Source organism: Theropithecus gelada, chromosome 2, assembly GCF_003255815.1.
Source record: "Theropithecus gelada isolate Dixy chromosome 2, Tgel_1.0, whole genome shotgun sequence".
Lineage (NCBI taxonomy): Eukaryota > Metazoa > Chordata > Mammalia > Primates > Cercopithecidae > Theropithecus > Theropithecus gelada.
In genome coordinates this window covers 124,385,132-124,401,541 of record NC_037669.1, presented here as the reverse complement: position 1 = coordinate 124,401,541, position 16,410 = coordinate 124,385,132, and positions in this window count along the sequence as shown.

Genomic DNA, 16,410 nt, shown 5'->3' with positions numbered 1-16,410 from the left:
AGAGACACAAAAACCCTCCAAAAAATCAATGAATCCAGGAGTTGGTTTTTTGAAAAGATTGACAAAATTGATAGACCGCTAGCAAGACTAATAAAGAAGAAAAGAGAGAAGAATCAAATAGATGCAATAAAAAGTGATAAAGGGGATATCACCACCGACCCCACAGAAATACAAACTACCATCAGAGAATACTATAAACACCTCTACGCAAATAAACTAGAAAATCTAGAAGAAATGGATAATTTCCTGGACACTTACACTCTCCCAAGACTAAACCAGGAAGAAGTTGAATCCCTGAATAGACCAATAGCAGACTCTGAAATTGAGGCAAAAATTAATAGCCTCCCAACCAAAAAAAGTCCAGGACCAGATGGATTCACAGCTGAACTCTACCAGAGGTACAAGGAGGAGCTGATACCATTCCTTCTGAAACTGTTTCAATCAATAGAAAAAGAGGGAATCCTCCCTAACTCAGTTTATGAGGCCAACATCATCCTGATACCAAAGACAGGCAGAGACACAACAACAAAAAAAGAGAATTTGAGAGCAATATCCTTGATGAACATTGATACAAAAATCCTCAATAAAATACTGGCAAACCGAATCCAGCAGCACATCCAAAAGCTTATCCACCATGATCAAGTGGGCTTCATCCCTGGGATACAAGGCTGGTTCAACATACGCAAATCAATAAACGTAATCCAGTATACAAACAGAACCAAACATAAAAACCACATGATTATCTCAATAGATGCAGAAAAGGCCTTTGACAAAATTCAACAGCCCTTCAGGCTAAAAACTCTCAATAAACTAGGTATTGATGGAACTTATTTCAAAATAATAAGAGCTATTTACAACAAACCCACAGCAAATATCATACTGAATGGGCAAACATTGGAAGCATTTCCTTTGAAAACTGGCACAAGACAGATTGCCCTCTCTCACCACTCCTATTCAACATAGTATTGGAAGTTCTGGCTAGGGCAATCAGGCAAGAGAAAGAAATCAAGGGTATTCAGTTAGGAAAAGAAGAAGTCAAATTGTCCCTCTTTGCAGATGACATGATTGTGTATTTAGAAAACCCCATCATCTCAGTCCAAAATCTCCTTAAGCTGATAAGCAACTTCAGCAAAGTCTCAGGATACAAAATTAATATGCAAAAATCACAAGCATTCGTATACACCAGTAACAGACAAACAGAGAGCCAAATCAGGAATGAACTTCTATTCACAATTGCTTCAAAGAGAATAAAATACCTAGGAATCCAACTTACAAGGGATGTAAAGGACCTCTTCAAGGAGAACTACAAACCACTGCTCAGTGAAATAAAAGAGGACACAAACAAATGGAAGAACATACCATGCTCATGGATAGGAAGAATCAATATCGTGAAAATGGCCATACTGCCCAAGGTTATTTATAGATTCAATGTCATCCCCATCAAGCTACCAATGACTTTCTTCACAGAATTGGAAAAACCTGCTTTAAAGTTCATATGGAACCAAAAAAGAGCCCGCATCTCCAAGACAATCCTAAGTCAAAAGAACAAAGCTGGAGGCATCACGCTACCTGACTTCAAACTATACTACAAGGCTACAGTAACCAAAACAGCATGGTCTGGTACCAAAACAGAGATATAGGCCAATGGAACAGAACAGAGTCCTCAGAAATAATATCACACATATACAGCCATCTGATCTTTGACAAACCACAGAGAAACAAGAAATGGGGAAAGGATTCCCTATTTAATAAATGATGCTGGGAAAATTGGCTAGCCATAAGTAGAAAGCTGAAACTGGATCCTTTCCTTACTCCGTATATGAAAATCAATTCAAGATGGATTAGAGACTTAAATGTTAGACCTAATACCATAAAAACCCTAGAAGAACACCTAGGTAATACCATTCAGGACATAGGCATGGGCAAAGACTTCATGTCTAAAACACCAAAAGCAATGGCAACAAAAGCCAAAATTGACAAATGGGATCTCATTAAACTAAAGAGCTTCTGCACAGCAAAAGAAATTACCATCAGAGTGAACAGACAACCTACAGAATGGGAGAAAATTTTTGCAATCTACTCCTCTGACAAAGGGTTAATATCCAGAACTTACAAAGAACTCAAACAAATTTACAAGACAAAAACAAACAACCCCATCAATAAGTGGGCAAGGGATATGAACAGACATTTCTCAAAAGAAGACATGCATACAGCCAACAGACACATGAAAAAATGCTCGTCATCATTGGCCATCAGAGAAATGCAAATCAAAACCACAATGAGATACCATCTCACATCCGTTAGAATGGCAATCGTTAAAAAGCAAGGAAACAACAGGTGCTGGAGAGAATGTGGAGAAATAGGAACACTTTTACACTGTTGGTGGGATTGTAAACTAGTTCAACCATTATGGAAAACAGTATGGCGATTCCTCAAGGATCTAGAAATAGAAGTACCATATGACCCAGCCATCCCATTACTGGGTATATACCCAAAGAATTATAAGTCATGCTGCTATAAGACATGAACATGTATGTTCATTGTGGCACTATTCACAATAGCAAAGACTTGGAATCAACCCAAATGTCCATCAGTGACAGACTGGATTAAGAAAATGTGGCACATATACACCATGGAATACTATGCAGCCATCAAAAAGGATGAGTTTGTGTCCTTTGTAGGGACATGGATGCAGCTGGTAACCATCATTCTCAGGAAACTATCGCAAGAACAGAAAACTAAACACCGCCTGTTCTCACTCATAGGGGAATTGAACAATGAGTTCACCTGGACTCGGGAAGTGGAACATACACACCAGGGCATACTATGGGGAGGGGAAAGTAGGGAGGGATTGCATTGGGAGTTATACCTGATGTAAATGACGAGTTGATGGGTGCTGACAAGTTGATGGGTGCAACACACCAACATGGCACAAGTATACATATGTAACAAACCTGCACTTTATACACATGTACCCTAGAACTTAAAGTATAATAATAAAAAATAAAAAGAATAAAATGAAAAAAAATAAGATGAAGATCCTTGCATGTACATTCAGGTGTGTAGGTATTCAGTCAACTTTTTATTATTTACTTACACATTATAATTTATTATTGAGCAACAGTATTTACCATGCATACCTGTGTTACAGTTAAGTATAATTTAAATCTAAAATAAAAAATCACTTTAAGTTCTAGTTTATTTCTTTAAATCTGTGGATAAGAGTCAGAATTTCTTTAAATCAGAGATTTTTAACTGCTGAACACAAACTACAAATGAGAATTTCCTTGGCAATTTAGGTACTATGGAAGCATGATAATAAAGTTATTTTTTAAATGATTCATATTGGTATGTCTGTTTATAATGCACATGAGAAACTCCAATTTCATTATATACTTGAAGAAATCCATAGAAAACCCTTCAGAATAAATAGACAATATCATAATCCTGCTTAGCACACTGCTGTATAATTTTATTGATTGATTGATTGATTGATTGATTGATTTGAGACTGGGTCTCTTTCACCCAAGTTGGAATGTAGTAATGAGATTTTGGCTCACTACAACCTCCGCTTCCCAGGCTCAGGTGATCCTCCCACCTCAACCCCCCAAGTAGCTCTGGAACTACAGGCACACACCATCACACCCATCTAAGTTTTTGCATTTTTGGTAGAGATGGGGTTTTGGCTTGTTGCTTAGGCTTGTCTCGAAATCCTGAGCTGAGGCAATCTGTCTGCCTTGGTCTCCCTAAGTGCTGGGATTACAGGCCTGAGCCACGGTGCCCAGCCTTGTATAAATTTTACCACAGAAACCCTTGAATATGATTGATTTTATTTCAAAATAGAAGAGCACATACACATTCCTCAATATGTATATCCTCAACGAAGCCCATATAAATAAATTTTTAAAAATCCCTCACCTAGTCTCCTCAGGAAAACATTATAGTTTAACCTGGTGCTCTATTTCAGCAATTATTTTATCTAATAAAATGGATGTACATGGGGCTTTGCTTTACACCTTTTTCAACAATTAAGCAGCTAGACTTGATAACATAGAAAGGTGGCAGCAAACTAGTAGGTACATATGCTCTCAGAGGCAATCTGTAGAAAGGAAAAAGGTCACATCACATTTTTCATTGCATTTGCTCTAAAAAAGAATGCAGGTTTTCTGGATGTCTGCACTCCAACATTAGTTGAAGGTGAGGCAATTGTTTTAGGTAAATAAATTTCCAATGGAAGTGCTGAGTGTTTCAGCACAAACAGGAATCTTGCACTGTACCCTCAAAGCTTTGACATCAGCTGTGTCAGCTGAGCGGATTCTGATTCTGAGTGTAAAAATCTGATTCACCACGAGTTTGACACATGCTGCTTCAAAAAACTGAAGGAGCCTCCAAGTCTGTTTCAGAGCTGCAGCCTGGCAACAATTTCATTTTTGTCTTCTAAGTTGTTTTCCTTTCACCCTTTTGCTGAGCAGAAACCAGAAAATGATTCTGAGAGGAGCTGCATACTGCAACAGATGTATTACACAGAAATATACAGAAACATACAGAGAGTCCTGGAGAATATAAGCTAGTGTTATTCAAAAATCTGTCAATTTCCTAAAACTCAATGGGTAAAACAGAAATAAATACTACATTGATCTTGCTAATTATTATGGGATAAAGAGTTACTTCCTGAGTAATGACTAATAAAATCTGTGAAACAAAGAGAAAATAAAATCCACGAGGAAACTGTGTGATACTAAAAGAATCAGCAGAAAATTTAAGTTGATAATTTTCTTTATTCCATCCTCTAACAGAGGCATATGATTTCTTTTTAACTTATAAGTTACTTAAATTCTTGATGTAATATGTATTGTTAGCTTAAACTCATTCGGGTTTTCTGTACGGTTCATTTCCCCTAGCTCCATTCACTCCTTCAGCACCACTGTGTCAGGTCTAGGGATAGGGCAAATATGTTCGTTACACAGTCTTGTTTTATCCAAAGTCTTTTTTTTTTTTTTTTTTTAAGGGCCTTTCCAGCTCCTGCATTTATGCCTTTAAAAACTTACATCAATACCTTGTGATCACAAGAATAGATATGTCAATTGTTCATACTTTTTCATAAACACAAGTCAATATTTTTCTCAAGAATGTTTGCACTTTAAGGTTCAAACAATTTTACCTAGTAAGAATGCTGACTCAGTTAAAAAACTGTAAAGCTCTCACATGCAGAGCTAGGAAAAGATTTTTCATGATGTAGAAATTTCCTTTTATAAAATCATAACATCTATTCTGACTATAAATTTTATTCTGCCCCAGCTGTTTGTTAAACCATGGTTGCAATTAAAGTGATTAATCATACTTTCATAATAAATAATAAAATCTGTCCTTCAATGAAGATTAGTTTCAGTAATCTAGAAAATAGATCAACCCCAAATTCTTTATTTCTTACTGAATACAGATAAATATGCCCGTGCGCGCATGTGTGTGTGTGTGCGTGTGTGTGTGTGTATACAATTGGGGCCTGTATAATTACCTTTAAAAACTGTCTTAATAGAAATGTGACCATATAAAATATTAATCAATTTAAAATTATTGAACCCTGTTACTTTGTCATAACAAGTGTGTCTATTATCATGCAAGGCAACAGAGACTATATTTAAATTAACCATGAATGACAATTTTTTAAAAGTTCATCAACCTTCTGTTTCTTTGTGTACATTTGGAAAGAGTATTGCTATGAAAATTAAATGCACAATTATACATTTAATTTGATAGACTTTACTTCATTTTAATAAAATTCTAATTTTTATGAAATTCTAATATTGCTAACATTTAACATCAAGAAAAGCATTGCTAGGGTAAGCAAATACTGCTTTAGAAATGATAATTTACCCATATCAACCCAAACTGAATAAGAATAGGAAAATAGCCCTTCTGAGTTTACCTTATTTTTTTATATAGGAAGTCAACACTATATGTTATTGATGAAATGCCTGAAACTCTCTATGCAATGCAGGAAGAATATTAATATAACAGAGTCCAAGTATAAAAAATATAGAGCTATGTATTAATCAGAGAGAATTATAGCTTTGACTTGCCTTGTGCTCTAAATAAGTACAAGTGAGAAAGAAGGAGTTAAAATTAATAATTTATACTAAAACCAGTAAAACAATAGTGTTTAACTTAGTAATTACCTAATTCTGAGACCAGCACACCATTTACATTTTACATGTATTAGATGCAATTTTTAAAAAACTGTGTTGAATACACTTGAATATCTTACACAGTCATATACTGTGAAAAACTATGTTGAATACACTTGAATATCTTACACAGTCATATATTTTGTGCATGAGTGCATTTTAAAAATTTATATTTTATATTTCTCTGTATTTTACATATTTTGGTCTTATTTCTTCCTATTCTATTAATAAGGGATTATAGTCCATGCCATGATGTATAGATGGATTGTGTATTTTGTGAGGCAAAACCCTTATACAACTGGATTTTGGCACTCTACTCCCATTAAAAAAAAAAATCAACCAAAATAAAAGGATGTGATAAGATCTGTCAGTCCATTAGGAAAAAATGTTGTCCACTCAGCATTTTGGAGATAGGATGAAAGGAGGACAACTACAGGGCAGAGAGTATTTATTAATACTTGGTAATTAGTAGCTGAGAATTAAAATATGATTCTTTGCTCTTTGGCTTTCAGTGTTCAGAATGATTCTTGATGTTACAAGAATGCAGTTACTACAGAACTAATGTCGTGATTAAGGGGGGCTCTTCTCTGTTCTTTCCTCTATGTTAGTTATAAGGAGGGATACCACAGATGAAAGGCATAGCCTCTATGTGAATTTAATGACACGTCACCATTATAATAGTAATGTTACCTAAAGAAAGAAAGTTCTCTTAGGGAAATATATGATAGAAATGTGAACAACTATGATCATCTAAATGTTGAAAGGGTTATTTTTTTTTTCTTTTTAGTTAGCCTTGTTTACTGCAAGAATAATGTAAAATACTCTGCATGTAAATCTTGGATGGTAAAAGTTTACTTTTAGAAAAAATGTTACTTTATGGATCATACTAATTACCATTAAGTTATGCGGTTAGGAGTTAAAATGTAAGTGATATTTATCAGAATTAATGCTTTTATCTACCTAACAGACACTTCAATTATCTCTTTTTTCTTTTAGCAGTTCCTTAATCCATCATTATTAAATATCTTCTGGCTGACCAAGAGTGTGGCAGCATCTTTAACCTGGGTTTTTCAGCTGTATTGTGATAAAGGATGCAATAAAAAAATGTAGCTACTTTGAGACAAGACATTTTCTTCAGTAAAAATATCCATTAGTCTGAGAGCTGCCTTACCTCCCTCCTCCAGTCCAAATATGAAGTGAACAGAGCTTTCTGAGGTACATACATGCAGCTCAGGGAGTGTTCAAAATGATCCATTGAGATAAATAGATAATAGAATTTATATTTCTATTTTTAAATCCAGAATTTAAAAATTAAAAAAAAAATAAACCTTTACTATACTTAATATACAGGTTGCCCTTGAGGCGTTCACTCAGTCTGTGCCTGATATCTCACATGTCACGTGGGTTGTGTGACGTATCAAGAAGTAGGGGTGGAAGTTCTGGGGAACTGGAGGCTTGACAGCAGCAGCCTCTCTGTTTCTTGGCCTTGACTTGTATTACAAGGTATTGAGGGTTTCCTATGCCTGAGTAGATTTGGAAAGTATACTATCAAGTTTTAACTAAAGTAACTCTCACAAAATAGGCATATGGGTGAGAAAAAATTCCCTCAAAGAAACTACAAATTGAATGCATCTGAAAAACCAAGCAGAAGTGAGCAAAAAGAATAAGGTGATCTGACATCAGCTACAACACTTGTACAAGTGCTTCAGACACACAGTGAGGTATTATTATGTATTTATGTCTAAATACATAATAATAATGTATTTAGATTTGATAAGTCAGTCATTAATTTAGAAATCCTCATGGAAACTATTTTAAAAATATATTTATAACCGGTGTTGTTAACAACGAATTTCACATCACATGTGTATTGTGCCTTGAAATTCTAGAAAAGATATTTTAAACTCTCATCTACAAGCTATTGAAAAAATGATGCATTTTAATCTAATACTTTAAAAATATGTTTAGTCATTAAGTATATGGATTATAATGAATAAGTACATATATCCATATTTATATTTTTAAAGAAACAGATCTAATTAGAAGAGCATGATCTGAGAATTCAGTATACACAAGTTTTTTCATGGATTACTACTACTACTTCTTTAGGTTTTAGTTCCGAGGTCAAAACAGGTAAAATCTAAGAGGTTTTCCTTGATCCCTTTATATTAAAGAACATCCTAATAAAGTTAGTCTGTCTCACAGTTTCAGTTTTTTCCTTGGAACATAATGGTTATCTGAATTTATCTTATTTATTTGTTTGTTTGTAAGAACGTATATTTCATGCTGACTTCTTTTGTGTTGTCAATGTGCTTTCTCAATTTCTGGTACTCAGTGGACAATATTTTATTCATTTATTTAAAACATAGTTTCCTTTCTGGTCTATGGAAACTATGTTTTAGATAAATGAATAAAATATTATTAAAAGCATGACAGTATAAACATTTTTTGTTATGCCTGGCAACTTTATAAACTGGGGAAGTTCTAAGAAGTATCCAGTTTTTGTGCCATGATTTACTACTCAACATTTATTTTTTAAAAAATTTTTTTAAAAAAGTTGTCCTGTAATATTTTTTGGGAGGAGGGGTTAGAATTTACAATAACAAAATATGATAGCTATTTTCAATCACAGAATTCCTTTCTTAACTTTCTATTTACTTCTTGCCCAGATTCCAGACACAGAAGATCCCATTAGCTAAGTGAATTTCAAAAGAGATCCCATATCTGTATAATACAAAAGTGTACATCTTGCACTTCCCACATCGTCAACACATTCATCTACATTTGTCTTCCCCTGTGTGATAAATTATTAGGTCCTTCATAAAGGAAAAGTGGTAATTCGTTATAACTTTGTGAAACAAAACTTGAATCAACGAAATGAGCATCAGATAAACTCCTTGTCTGTATTCTTGCAGAAGAATCACCTCTGGATTTCCCCCTTCACTCTTTCCTGTGAAATGGCTTTTCCCCACAATGACCAGTTCTAACAGTTCCCTGATGTTGCAGAGTATTCAGTCTGTTGAGCAGGAATTGAAGAATAAAACAAAATTATTTTACTAAGCTCAAACGAATTTACTAGCAAACTGTATTTTGATATTTTAAATCAACCTTTAGACTATGGAGGGTCAACATTATAAGGACCTACCAATTTCAATGATTGACTGTAAAAGTCAAAATGAGATGACAAATATCATAAGCATATTATTGCTCATCAGAATGATTTAAAAAATTCTGAGTATATACCCAGCAGTGGGATTGCTAGATCATATGGTAGTTCTTTTAGTTTTTTTAGGAATCTCTATACTGTACTTCATAGTGAAGAGTAAATAAAAATGTGTGAATTTACATTCCCATGAACTGAGCATAAGGGTTATCTTTTTTTCTATCCTCAGCAACATTTCTTACTGTCTGTTTTGGGGACAGAAGCCATTTTAATGGGGATGAGATGATATCTTATTGTAGTTTTGATTAACATTTCTCTAATGATTAATGATGCTGAACATATTTTAATATACCTGTTGGTCATCTGTACATCTTTTAAGAAATTTCTATTTAGATCTTTTCCCTATTTTTTAATCATATTATTTATTTTTTTCTCTATGGAGTTGTATGAGCTCCTCATACATTCTGGCTATTAATCTCTTGTTGGTTGGATATATATCCAAAAGAAAACAAATAGGTATATCAAAGAAACATCTGCACTCTCATGTTTATTGCAGCACTCACAGTAGACTAGATATGGAATAAACCCCAAGGAAAATTGCATAAAGAAAATGTGGCATATATACACAAAGAAATATTATGCAGCCAAAAAATATGAAACCTTGGCATTTGCTACAACATGAATAGAATTGGAGGTCATTATTTTAAGTGAAATAAGGCAAGCACAAAAGAACAAATGCTGCATGCTTTTACCCATACTTGAAACCTAAAAAGACAGCAAGTGAGAAAATTGAACTCCTGGAGATAAAGAGTAGAGTAGAATGAGGCTGGGAAGGGTAACAGGGAAGTGGGCAGTGAGGATAAAGTGAGGATGGTTAATGACTGCAAAAATACAGGTAGAATGAATAATACCTAGTATTCACTAGCACAATAGGGTGACTGTAGTTAAAATAATTTGCTGCATGTTTTCAAATAGCTAAAAATGAATTGGAATGTTCTTTTTATTTTATTTAAATTTTATTTTATTTTAAGTTTTGGGGTACATGTGCAGAATGTGCAGGTTTGTTACATAAGTAAACATATGCCATGGTGCTTTGTTGCATCTATCAAACCATCACCTAGGTATTAAGCCCAGATGCAATAACTATTTTTCCTGATGCTCTCTCTGCACCTGCCCTACCCAGACAGGTCCCAGTGAGTGTTGTTCCTCTCCCCATGTCCATGTGTCCTCATTGTTCAGCTCCCACCTATAAGTGAGAACATATGTGTTTGGTTTTCTGTTCCTGCATTAGTTTGCTAAGGACAACGGCTTCCAGTTTCATTCATATCCCTTCAAAGAACATGATCCCATTTCTTTTCATGGCTGCATAGTATTCCATGGTGTATATGTATCACATTTTCTTTATTCAGTTTATCATTGAAGGCACTTGGGTTGATTCCATGTCTTTGTTATTATGAATAATGCTGCAATAAGCTTAATACAAAGAAATAATAAATGCTTGATGTGATGGATAACCCCAATTACCCTGATTTGATTATTATAGATTGTATACCCATATCAAAATATCGCATGTATCCCAAAAATATGTACAATTCTTTTGTACCCATAATAATCAAAAATAGAAATACATTTTTAAATGACGAAAAACCCAAGTAAGTTTACTATTTGAATACAGCAACAACAGAACTAGAATATAAATTAGAATATCAGACTCATGTATTGGTGTCATTGGAATACATTTAAAGAGCTGATTTGTAACCATTCATCTCAGATGAAGTGGGCCTTTTCCTTACTAGGTTGGATAATCATTATTGCTGTTTAAATAGAAAGAATGTACAATTTGTCCAGTATTTTTTATACTAAAACAACATATTTTAGAGGCAAAAACTTTGTTTAGGCATTTTCATATATGCATCTATTAATTGAAAGGATAAATAGAATGAAATTTAGTACAATCATAGTTCTGTCTGTTGTTTCAAAAATAAGCCCTGTGTCTCCATATGTTTCCCTAAGACTAAATAATTCCAATTTCTTCTCTATCATAAAGAAATGATAGAAATTATGTCTTTTTTATAGGCATTCTCAAAAAATTTATTCTGGGTTTTCAGAAAGGTAGACTTTAACTTTTCATCATCACCTAATACAATCAGTGTCCTTTATTATATACACAGTTATAATCACAAATACTGAAAACTGTACATCCCCTGAGTTTTTCATGAGGTTGAAAAAACTAAGACAATGGACAAGGTCTCACTAGTCCTGGCAATCATTGTAAAAATTCTAAAATGGACCTTTGTCATTGACTGGAGTTTGAGAAATACTGGAAATTATTTTCTGAGATTTTTTATAAGTATTAATTTCAGAACTATGTAAATATTTATAAAGGCATATAAAATATTAATCATTAAACACACATTCCAAGAACTGTGATCATGATAATCATATCAAAATTATCATCATCATCGTCATTATATTACTGAACACATAAATGATTTTCAATCTCCAACTTATAATTTTAGGGTCATTCTCTAACGTTATTAAAACACTCTTTTGAAACTTTCTATACAATTTTAAACATTTAGTGACATTATGAAAACGTGAGTTCTCTAGGCATATTTTTTATGTATACTATTTTTACATTAAGTTTGTAATATATGTTGAAAAACATGTATGCTATATAGTATTATAATGATAATTACTCTTGTTTTTTAAGATTTAGTTAATTTTTTAATTTTTAATTTCTGCGGATACACAGTAGGTATGTATATTCTTGTAGTACATAAGATATTTTAATACCTGGCCAGGTACAATGGTTCACGCCTGTAATCCCAGCACCTTGGGAGGCAGAAGCAGGCAGATTACTTGAGATCAGGAGTTTGAGACCAGCCTGGTCAACATGGTGAAACCTCATCTCTACTAAGAATACAAAAATTAGCCTCTAGTCCCAGCTATTCTGGAGGCTGAGGCAGCAGGATCGCTTGAACCCAGGAGGTGAAGGTTGCAGTGAACTGAGATTGTGCCACTGCACTCCAGCCCAGACAACAGAAACTCCATCTCAAAATAAATAAATAAATAAAAATAACAGATATCCTGATGCCGGGATACAATGTATAATAATCACATCAGGGTAAATGGGGTATTCATTACCTCAAGCATTTATAGTTTGTGTTACAAACATTCTAATTCTATTATTTCAGTTATTTTTAAATGTGCAATTAAGTAATTATTCACTATAGGCACATTGTTGTGCTATCAAGTACTAGATCTTATTCATTCTTGCTATTTTTTTTTTTTTTTGGTACCCAAAGACTAAGAAGGGTAGTGGGGTGGGGTGGTAGGGAAAAAGTGTGGATGGTTATTGGGTACTTCTATATTCATAAATTCAATTGTTTTAATTTTTAGCTCACAAATAAGTGAGAACATGTGAAGTCTGTCTTTCTCTGCCTTGCTTATTTTACTTAAAATAATGATCTCCAGTACCATCCATGTTGTTGCAAGTGACAGCATCTTATTCTTCTTTATAGCCAAATAAGTACCAGGAGTTTCTTTACACATTTATATATTGATGAACACTTAGGTTGTTTTCAAATATTGGCTCTTGTGAACAATGCTGCAACAAACATGGGAGTGCAGATATCTCTTCGATATACTGATTTCATTTCTTTGGGGTATATGTCTAACAGTGAGATTGCTAGATCAGGTGGTAGCTCAAATTCTAGTTTTTTGAGGAAGCTCCGAAATGTTCTCCATAGCAGGTGTATTATTTTACATTCCCAACAACAGTATACCATGATCCTTTTTTCATCACGTCCTCACCAACATTTATTATTGTCTGTATTTTGGATAAAAACCTTTTTAATTGGAGTGAGATGATTTTTTTGCTTTGATTTGCATTTATTTGATGATAAGTGATGTTAAGGACTTTTTCATACAACTGTTTGCCATTTGTATGTGTAGTTTTGATACATGTCTATTCAGATCTTTTACCTATTTTTTAATCAAATTATTGGATTCTTTTTCCTACTGAGTTGTTTGAGCTACTTATATATTCTGGTTATTGTCAGCTGGATAGTTTGCAAACGTTTTCTCTCATTCTATGTGTTGTCTGTCACTTCTTGATTGTTTCCTTTGCCGTGCAAAAGATTTTTAACTTGATGTGGACCCATTTGTTCATTTTTGATTTGCAATACTACAATGCTTGTTGAGAATTGCTCAAGAAATCTTTGACCAGACCAATGTCCTGGAGAATTTCCCCCAATGTTTTCTTTCAGGGGTTTCATAGTTTGAGGTCTTAAATTTAAGGCTTTAATCAATATTGATTTGAATTTTGTGTATGCCAACACATAGAGGTATAGATTCATTCTTCTGCATATGAATATCTAATTTTCCCAGTAACATTCATTGAGAAAACTGTCTTTTCCTCAATGTTTATTCTTGACAGCTTTGTTAAAAATAGAATTACTGTAGATATATAGATTTGTTTCTGGTTTCTCTATACTGTTCCATTGATTTTATTTGTCTCTTTTTATGCCAATATCATGCTGTTTCGGTTGCTATGTGGTGTAACTTGAAGTCAGGTTATATGATTTCTCTCATGCTGTTCTTTTCGCTCAGGGTAGTTTTGGTTATTCTGAATCTTGTGTGGTTCCATGTAAATGGTAGAATTTTTTTTTTTTAATTTTTGTGAAGAATACATCTTGTATTTTGAAAGGAGTTGCATTGAATCAGTAGATTGCTTTGGGTATTATGGACATTTTAATGATATTGATTCTTTTAATCACTCAACATGAAATATTTTTCCAATTTTGTGGTCTCTTCAATTTCTTCCATCAGGGTTTTATAGTTGTCATTGTAGAGATCTTTTACTTCTTTAGTTAAGGTAATTGCTAGGTATTTTATTTTTATTTTTGCTGTTATAAATGGGATTACTTTCTTGATTTCTTTTTCAGATTGCTTGCTGTTGGCATATAAAATTGCTTCTAATTTTTTGTGCATTTATTTTATATCTTGCATGTTTATTGAATTTTATAGTTCTAATAAATTTCTGGTGGAGTCTTTAGGCTTTTCCATATCTGAGATCATATTATCAGGCCAGGGGTGGTGGCTTATGCCTGTAATCCCAGAACTTTTGGAGGGTGACGCGGGCAGATCACTTGCGGTCAGGAGTTTGAGACCAGACTGGCCAACACAATGAAACCCTGTCTCTGTTATACATACAAAAATCAGCCATGCATGGTGATGTGCACTTGTAGTCCCAGCTACTCGGGAGGTTGAGGCAGGAGAATAGATTGAACCTGTGAGGTGGAAACTGCAATGAGCCAAGATCTTGCCATTGCACTCCAGCCTGGGCAACAGAGGGAGACTTTACCTCACACACACACTCACACACACATACACACACACACACACACACACACACACCCCATATTATCTGCAACAAATGTGATTTGACTTCTCCTTTTCCAGTTTGGATACCCTTTATTTATTTCCCTTGTCTATGTGCTTTAGCTAGGACTTTAGTATTATGTTAAAACAATACTGCAATTGGGAATTCTTGTCATATACTTGATCTTAGAGAAAAGACTTCCAATGCTTTGCATATTTTGTGTAATAGTAGCTGTGGATCTGTCATACATAGCTTACATTGTTTTGAGGACTGTTGCTTCTATACCCAATATTTGAAGTTTTTTATAATGAAGGGATATTCAATATTATTAAATGTATTTTCTCCATCAATTGAAATGATTATATAGTTTTGTTTTTTATTCTGTTGATATAACATATCACATTGATTTGTGTATGTTGAACCATACTTGTATCCCTGGGATAAATCCCACTTGGTCATCATGAATGGTTTTCTGAATGTGTTACTGAATTTGGTTTGCTAGTATTTTGTTGATGATTTTGCCACTAATGTTGATCAGGGATACTGGCCTGTAGCTTTTTTTGATGTATCATTGTCTGGTTTTGGTATCAAGTTAATCCTGGTCTTATATAATGAGTTTGGAACTATTGTCTCCTCCTCCATTTTTCAGAATAAGTTTAGTAAGAGTGGTATTCTTTATTTTTTTTTATTATATAAATTTTTAAGTTTGGTAAAATACAGCAGTGAAGCCATTGGGTCACAGTCTTCTTTAATGAGAGAGCTTTTTAGTATGGCTTTGATCTCATTCTTTGTTACTCATCTGTTCAGGTTTTGAATTTCTTCATAATTGAATCTTCGTAGGTTTTGTGTGTCTAGGTATGTATCCATTTCTTCTAGATTTTCCAACTTATTGGCATATAGTTTTTTACAGTAGAATCTAATGATCCTTTGAAGTTCGACAGTATCAGTGGTAATGTCTTCTTTTTCATCTCTGACTTTATTTACTTGGGACTTCTCTTTTTTTCTTAGTTACTCTAACTAAAGTTTTGTCAATTTTGTTTATCTTTTCAAAAAACCAGCTTTATATTTCAGCAATCTTTTGCATTGTTTTATTCATTTCAAAGATCTATACTCTGATCTTTGTTATTCAGATTTTTATTTAAACAATTTTGTGTTTGATTTGCTCTTGCTTTTCCACTTCTTTAAAATACATTGGTAGGTTGTTCATCTAAACTTTTTTAAACTTTTTGAGATAGATACTTACAGCTATAAACTTTCCTTTTAGTACTGCTTTCACTGTATCCAGTAGGTTTTTGTATGTTGTATTTCCTTTATCATCTGTTTCAAGAATATTTTTTAGTTTTCTCATAATGTCTTCATTGACTCACTTGTTACTGAGGAGCAAATTGTTTAATTCCTATGTGTTTGTAAGGTTTACAAAATTTATATTGTTAATAATTTCTAGTTTTATTCATTGTACACAGAAGAGATACTTAACAGAATTTTATTATGTATGTATTTGTGAAGACTTATTTAGTAGCTAAGATATGGCCTATGCTTGAACATGATCCATGTGCCAAGGAGAAGAACATGTATTCTGAAACCATTGGATGAAATGCTTTGTGAATATCTGTTAGGTCCATTTAGTACTCTTTAAGTCTGATGTTTCTTTGTTGGTTTGGAGTCTGGATGACCTT